This window comes from Amblyomma americanum, chromosome 11, assembly GCF_052857255.1.
Source record: "Amblyomma americanum isolate KBUSLIRL-KWMA chromosome 11, ASM5285725v1, whole genome shotgun sequence".
NCBI lineage: Eukaryota > Metazoa > Arthropoda > Arachnida > Ixodida > Ixodidae > Amblyomma > Amblyomma americanum.
In genome coordinates this window covers 49,503,362-49,511,547 of record NC_135507.1, presented here as the reverse complement: position 1 = coordinate 49,511,547, position 8,186 = coordinate 49,503,362, and the positions used below count along the sequence as shown (strand labels likewise).

At 54.1% G+C, this 8,186-nt stretch overlaps 2 non-coding genes across 2 annotated transcripts; one reads left to right on the top strand and one right to left on the bottom strand.

Moving 5' to 3' along the window:
- The first annotated feature begins 401 nt into the window (after positions 1 to 401).
- On the top strand, positions 402 to 483 carry TRNAS-CGA (transfer RNA serine (anticodon CGA)). The gene has a single exon. It is a non-coding gene; the product is annotated as a tRNA-Ser (tRNA).
- Positions 484 to 725: 242 nt separating this feature from the next.
- On the bottom strand, positions 726 to 807 carry TRNAS-CGA (transfer RNA serine (anticodon CGA)). The gene has a single exon. It is a non-coding gene; the product is annotated as a tRNA-Ser (tRNA).
- Positions 808 to 8,186: the final 7,379 nt, after the last annotated feature.

The following is an 8,186-nucleotide window of genomic DNA, read 5'->3' as shown; positions in this document are numbered from 1 at the left end:
TGCGCGAGGAGCAGTGACGTCACACGGCGCACAGCTGGCGCGCCGGAGCCGCCGCCGCCGCGCGCGCCTCGCCGGTCTGCGCATTCCAGAGGAGTGAAGTCATAGCCGCGGCAGACGTACTGGCGCCGGCGCGTGCCCAGCTGTGCGCCTCCGTTGCGCAGTAGCCAAGTCTGACACTGCGCCGGAGCCGCTTGATAGTGCCTCTCAGTTTGTGCGCATGCGCAGAGGTATCAGCGGGTTCTTCAAAGTCTACATATAGCGGGGCGTTTGCCAGTGTGGTACAGCCTTGGAATTGTCCTGTCCGCTGAAAACTTGCAAGCAATAACGGAAGCCTGCCATAGTGTTGTAAAAAAAGGCCATGTCATTGGCAAGGTGCAATCGGAGCAGTGGGGGACCATCCGGCAGTCGTGGCCGAGTGGTTAAGGCGATGGACTCGAAATCCATTGGGGTCTCCCCGCACAGGTTCGAATCCTGTCGGCTGCGCAACTTTTTTTTTTCTTCGGCACTACCACACAAGCAAAAAAAAGGCAGTGGCTTAGCTAGGCTATGCTAGGATATGCGTAGCGTGAGCTACGCTGAGCAGCAATTTCGAGAGCGAAATTGCTGCTCAGCGGCAACTGATGCTTGGTGTAGCTCCCGCTACGTATATCCTGGCATAGCCTAGCTAAGCCGCTGCCTTTTTTTTATTTTGTTCGCGGGGCAGTGCAGATGAAAAAAAAACGTCGCGCAGTCGACAGGATTCGAACCTGTGCGGGGAGACCCCAATGGATTTCGAGTCCATCGCCTTAACCACTCGGCCACGACTGCGGGATGCTCGGGTGGTCCCAAGGGGAACATTCGAATGACATTGCTTTTTTTATATAACGCTATGGCAGGCTTCCGTTAAGGCTGGCGGGCAGGAATGTATGATTTTTTGGAGGAATGGATCCGGTTGCAAGTTTCGGCGCCGTGGCATCATGCCAGAGTTGGGCCTACTGTGTATTACTTGAACTAATGTGGACTTGTGGAATTAACCCTATCAAAGGATAGGGTTAATTGGAGAGACATGGGAGAGGCCTTTGCCCTGCAGTGGGTGTAGTAAGGCTGATGATGATGATGAATGTGGACTTGAGGTGGTTCAGTGGTTATGGCGCTCGGCGGCTGACCCGAAAGATGCAGTTTCGATCCCGGCCGTGGCGCTCCAGTTTCGATGAAGGCGAAATTCTAGATGTCCGCGTACTGTGCGATGTCAGTGCACGTTCTTTAAACCCCAGGGAGTCGATATTTCCGGAGTCCTTCGGTACGGTGTCCTTCTTAGCCCGAGCCGCCTTGGGACGTTAAATCCCCATAAACTAAACCAAACCTTATGTGGACCTGACCACGTTGGCATTCCACTGGGCCGCCGAGTACCATATTGCCTCAGTGCTCGACCCGTTATCTTTTCAAGAGTGCTCTGTGCTTATCGCCGCACCCCCCCCCCCCCTTAGAAGGCCTGTTACCTCGCGTAACTGAATTGGACACGTACAGATAGTTTGCTGAAGCCCATGAGTTGCGGGAGTTTCGGAGTGCCGTATCCTTAATTCCCTGCCGGCGAGGCATCACGCCCTCGCCTACCTGGACGACATCGTCATCTACTCCCGTACCTTCGAGGCACACTTCGATCATCTCGGGGGTGTCCTGGGAAATCTCAGAGCAGCGGGCCTCACACTCAACCCCGCCAAGGCGCAGCTGTGCAGAGCGGAAGTCAGCCTACTCGGCTACCGCGTGCGGCACGGACAGGTGTCCCCGGACCCACAGGAGCTTCGCACGATCCTGGAATTTCCAGCTCCGAACGACATGAAGGCCGTGCGCCGCTTCCTCGGGATGGTCGGCTACTACCGCCAGTTCTTCATTCCCAACTGCACACACCTGCAAGCCCCCCTCATAAGTTGTCAAGGAAGGCAGCCTCGTGGGAACGGGGAGTAGAAGAGCAGACCAGTTTTCGTCAGCTGGCTCAGGCCATCGCCGACACCGCTTCACTGAAACTGCCAGACCTAAACAGGCCTTTCGTGATCCAGACAGATGCCTGCGATTTCGGAGTGAGCGCAGTGTTACTCCACATCGAAAACGAACAACAGTGATCTGTGGGGTTTGCCAGCCGTGCGCTGACGCCGGCCAAGAGCAACTACTCAGTGACGGAGAAAGAATGCTTGGCAATCATCTACACACTACGAAAATTCGAGATGTACTGTACTTACGTAGAAGGAACCTGGTTCACGGCCGAAACCGACCACATGGCATTGACATGGCTAATCCGCCATCGTGAGCCGAGCGGAAGGCTCGCGCGTTGGGCCCTGATTATACAGCGCTTCGAATTCGAAGTGCGCTACCAAAAAGGGACCACAAACGTGGTTGCTGACGCGTTGTAACGTTGTCGCGCGCGCCGGCGAATGACCTCTCCCCAGACGGTGGAGTGGAGGAGCCCCCGCATCAACTTCCCCACGCGTCGGGAGAGCGGAGCCGAGGGGAGAAAGATCTCGCTCGACTGCAGCACGCGCATCTCGTTGGTGTGAAGGTTCTTATCGAGAGAGCATTCAGCATAGAAGAGCTTATCAAGGCTCAGCAGGAAGACTCGTACTGTCGGAGGCTGGTCGCCGGTCTTAGTGAAGAGACGGACCGCCCGGCGAATTTAGTCAAAGGGCGCCCGGGAACCGCAAGGAAAGTGGTAGGCGCGAGCTCTAGTGCAGCTTGCAGTGCTGCGGGTGAACTGGAGAGTTTCCTGCTTGATAGCGATGGAGCTTTGCTGAAATATACGTGCCAGGCAAAGAGAACTGAAACGAGTGCTTCAAAGCTGTCATCCCGCACCAGCTCAGGCAAGCTGTGATGTAGCATTACCACGATGCGGACGGCCATGGGAGCGCGCCAAAGACATGGAAGAAACTATGTCGCTTCGCTGCCTGGCCTGGAATGAAGGTTGAAGTACGCAAACACGTACAAACCTGCCATGTCTGCTAAGAGAGGGGGAAAGCCACCCGGCTTGCTTCAGCCGATCGTGAGCACAAAGCCATGGGAAATCGTGGCGTGCGACCTGATCGGACCGCTGCCGCGCAGCGAAAGTGGGCACAGATTTGTGCTGGTGGCCACTTGCCACTTCAGCGGGATCCCTGAACTCTACCCGCTGCGAAAAGCCACCATACGAAGGAGATCCTGGTGAAAATCTCAGGATTACTCTGCCATTTTGGATTCCCCGACCGACTGATCACCGACAGTGCATCGTACTTCACGTCAAAGGTTTTTCCTGACGCATGCGCAGCAGTGGGAGTACGGCAGCAGAAAACGACGTGCTATCACCCACAGTCCAATGTGACAGAGCGTCGCAATCGCGATGTGAAACCATTGCTCGTGGAATACGCCCGTACGCACAGCGACTGGGACGGGCAGCTCGGAGCCATCACCTTCGCACTGCGTACAAGCGAAGACCGCTCTACGGGCTTCACGCTGGCTTTGCTGGTCTTCGGGAGGGAGTTGAAGACGTCAACGGACACTGCCCTTGCCAAAAGGAGGGATGCTGCTCCAGCCGAGACGGCAGCTGCCGAATACGCGCGGCGTGTGCCAGAACGCACAGAAAACGCAGTGAAGGAGGCCAGCCGCAATCGTGCGAGAGCCAGGAGGCTCGTTTACATGAACCCGAAAGCGAGGGTCGAGTCAGGGGATCGAGCTGAGCAAGGTCAGCTCAACTCAACGACTGCGTGTTTACATGAACTCGGTTTTCAGCGAGCCGAGACCGGTTCAACTGCAGCGACACCAATGATGGATGGATGGATGGACGGATACGGCTGAACCCTTTACATCGGGCGGTGGCTCAAGCCACCTAGCCATGACTTATGAAATTTTACTCCTGTCTTGGTTTTAGCCACCAATCAGATAACCTTCGCTTGGTTACTTCTACCCGCTTAAAATCTACTTCCCCTTCACTGTCCTTAAACCCCAATGCCTTGGGTAAGTCAGCCCCGCTGCTTTCCACTGTAGGGTGAAGCCCTTTACAGGAAAGTATCAAGCGTCGAGCAGCGCAGCGTAGCGGGAGAGGGCAGTGGCAGCCTCCAAGATTGCGGCACTGTACCGCTGTCTCGCGCCGGAGGCAAATTAGCGGACGAAGGGAGCCCGGAAGATTGCGCCCATTGGCGCAAAGGGGCAGCCGAGGTCACAAGGAAGTCAATGTATTTCAAAATTCCCACGAGGACTCCGCGCGGTATACCTCGGCCTGGACATCGACCAGCGTCTCTCCTTCCGCCCCGCGGCGACCAGGACCTGCCAGCAGACGAAGAGGACTACCGCCGCCGTGCACAAGCTCACCGCCCGAGGCCAGGGGATATTCCAGCAGGCTGCTCTGCGCCTCTACACCGCTGCAGGGGCGGTACTCTACCCCTCGTCACGGTGCGCAAACCATCGTGGAAGGCACTGGCGGGTGCAGCATCGCAAAGCGCTGCGAACATGCCTCGGCCTACCCGCAAACTCGCAATGCGAGGCGACACTGATTGAGGCAGGCGCGTGGCCACTGCAGCTGCAGGCCACGCAGCACTCGCTGCATCACATCGACCGCCTTCACCGCACACCTGGCGGCGGGGCGCTCCTGCAGCGCCTTCGGTAATACCCGCGCTCGAGAATGGGCGCGGCATTGCAAGAATATGACCAGCTGACGCGCGCTACGCCCCGCTATGGCCTCTGCTCCCCCTGGCTCCTCACGACGGAGGTACAACGAGAGATCGTCGTCATCGCGGGAAAACGCAGCACACCGCTATGTGCTGTGCAGCAGCTAGCCGGAGCCATCATCTACGAGCAACTGCGTAACCATCTTCTATACTGACGGCTCCGTGGCGAGCGAAAGCTGCTCGCTCGCCGCAGCGGCCACCATCCCCGCCCTGCAGCTGCACCGCCAGCAAATAGTGGCTTACCTGGGCTCTTCAACAACGGCGGAGCTACTGGGTCTTCGCCTGGGCTTGGACCTGGTGCTCACCCTTACTCCGCCGCCGCCCAGGTGTGCTCTGCTGTGTGTGCTGTGCGGAGGTTATCTGATTGCTGGCTAAAATCAAGACAAGAGTAAAATTTCATAAGTCATGGATAGGTGGCTTGAACAAACGCCCGATTTAAAGGGTTCAGCCTTATCCATCCATCCATCCATCCATCCATCCATCCATCCATCCATCCATCCATCCATCCATCCATCCATCCATCCATCCATCCATCCATCCATCCATCCATCCATCCATCCATTCATCCATCCATCCATCCATCCATCCATCCATCCATCCATCCATCCATCCATCCATCCATCCATCCATCCATCCATCCATCCATCCATCCATCCAATTATCCACATCCATCCATCCATCCATCCATCCATCCATCCATCCATCCATCCATCCATCCATCCATCCATCCATCCATCCATCCATCCATCCATCCATCCATCCATCCATCCATCCATCCATCCATCCATCCATCCATCCATCCATCCATCCATCCATCCATCCATCCATCCATGCTTTATAGGGTCAGCTGCAGATAGGCCTCCAGGACGGCGCCTGTCGTGCTAGACGTTTATAGCAGGAGTCGGCGCAATGCGTGGCTGATATCGGACTGCCCTGCATCCTGTCTGCAGGAACGGGCGCTGGCAGCTGCCGAGAAGCTCAAGGATGCGTCGTTCGGCATAGCCTTATCGGTGACCTTCACCGTCTTCTTGTACCTGCCCAAAGGAGGGCTCCGGGACTCCACGAAATACGGGGACGACTGCCAGCTCTCCTACTACGGTGAGTTCTCCACAGAGGGGCTGTTTCGCTTTAACCGCAGTGGAAGCTCTCTATAGGCCCAATTTCAGCGTTAAAGTGACACACTGCTTTAATTCTCCTACGGTGAGTTCTCCACAGAGGGGCTGTTTCGCTTTAACCGCAGTGGAAGCTCTCTATAGGCCCAATTTCAGCGTTAAAGTGACACACTGCTTTAATTCTCCTACGATGCAGTATATAGTCCGCTAGGAAATAATGCCGTTATTCGTATATGAACACAAAGTGCAAAGTTGATCGATATTAAAGGGAACACAGGAGCGCGTGACCACTCAGCCTCGCGAAGCGTTGCCGTCGAGAGCGGGCGAAAATGGGCGGCAGCATATATACGCGGAAAAAGCAGCGCCTTTGCCGCCGATTCTCGCCACCTGTCGGCAGCAGTGCTTCGCGGCTTGCGGCGGCCGCGCGCTCCTGCGTTTCCTTTCATATCGAGCGACCGTGTACATGGACATCCTACGAATGCAGCTTCTGTAAATATTTTAAGTTGGTGCACTGCATGTTTGAAAAAAAAATGAAGAAAAATCACTGCAGCTGGTTTTTTTTAAAGATTTCAGCGACTGACTGGCAGATTAACGAAAGATATTGTCCTTCCAAAGCCGCTTTTATTTCAATGCCAGTAGCATCGCTTCCTTCGCAATGGAACCTGTACGGTAGCCTCCGTTCGTTTATTCGTCGCGGTGGATTACGTCATGACTGGCCAATGCTTTGCTTCTCTACGAAGCGCCGGCTGACAAACGAAAATAGAGCAGGAATTCCTTCGTCCATCTCCCGTGGTACGCCACCGGTTTTGTGCCGTTACAAATCACATTACCAGTCACGTACCACGACAAAGAACTCGTGAGGAAGGAACTGGCAGGACCGTTCCAATGTTGCAGCCTGGGAGAAAAACATGGCGGAAGTGACGCCTGGTTCTGGAGGCCATCTTGTCGAGGCGCTCTCACCACCCACGAGAAACGGGACTGTAGTTGCAGGAGTGGGTGTAGATAGATAGATGAAATATAGATAGAAGTTAGAACCATAAACAAGAAAGAATGACGAAAGCTTGCCCGGACACTTTCCTTGCTACACGCTCGAGTAACGCCGGCCATCTTGTCCGGGCTTTGTAATTAAGCTTCCGGCTCCAGGGGAAAAAAAAAAAAAGAAGCGACGTCTGCGCCTCTCCCGTTTTTTTCTTCTTCTACGACTAGTGCTATTAAGAAGTATACATGACCTTTGGATGGGTGCTTTCGAAGTTTACATGTTGTTTATATATCCCGCTTAATTTCGGGTGTCCAGTTTGCGCGAATGGCGTGCAGACTTTCCTGAGCACAAGGGGAGATAAGCCTTAATTAAGTATTCTTTTCCTCTTCCTCTTTCCCAATGCAGAGTAGCAGGCCAGGTATACATCTTTGCCAGCGTCTTTGCCGTTATTCTCATTAAACATATCGAACTATACCTATGGAGTACACATGTTAGAAAATAGGCTGCCACGAATACTTAATGAACTTCATGAACAAATTAATGATTTGAATATATCTCGCACAAACGTTTAGCGGAATTGTTTCTCTCGCACATATGACGTTTCGTGCTCTCTTATCGCTCACTTCCTTTGTCTTAAACGCATGATTTGTGTATGAGGGCTATTGCTCTTGCGTTTTAATTTTTATCACCTGTCCTTTCATCAAAACGATGTCTATGCTGTAGCTTGCTGTGAGGGTGTAGTTTACACCTTGAAGTGCTATTTTATTCCCATTTGTGTTGCCCTTTTCTGGTTTCTTTATTGTAATGTAATGAACACTGATTATTTCGATCATCTGTGCTATAGCCTAACTGTAAGGGATACGAGGGAATTCTCGAGCTGTCAGTGGGCAGCTTTCACTGCAGGACCCTGTTATCACGTACGGCATGATGGTCGTGCATGGTGACAGGGATAGCGATTATTATTATACAAAAACAAAGTTCCCAGCCCGCGGTTGACGGCGTGCCGGCTGCTCTTCCACGCTCTCTCCCCCTATACGCAGGCGAGTTCACGGACGTGTGCGGCGCCAAGTACAGCGACATCGAGACGGGCGGCGACGATCGTCTCACGACCAGCGCCTTCTACCGGCAGAAGAACGGCGGCATCTTCCTCGCCTTCGAGACAAAGAACGTCACCTCCGAAAAGGTATACGTACAGCCCACTTGTTATCCTGGGCAACGTCCTACAGGCAACCACGGGCGCCTGGTATGGAAGCATATTCCTTCTCTGGCGATGAGGAAGCCTTGCCCCACCGACATACAAACGTTGGACACTTCTATAGCAGTCTTGGCGAAGCATCGGAAGAAGGAACCATTACCTTCTCTATTTCCACAGCAGTGTAGCTATAACAGTGTTCAGAACCCACCAAGCGAATGCTGGACACGCAGGTG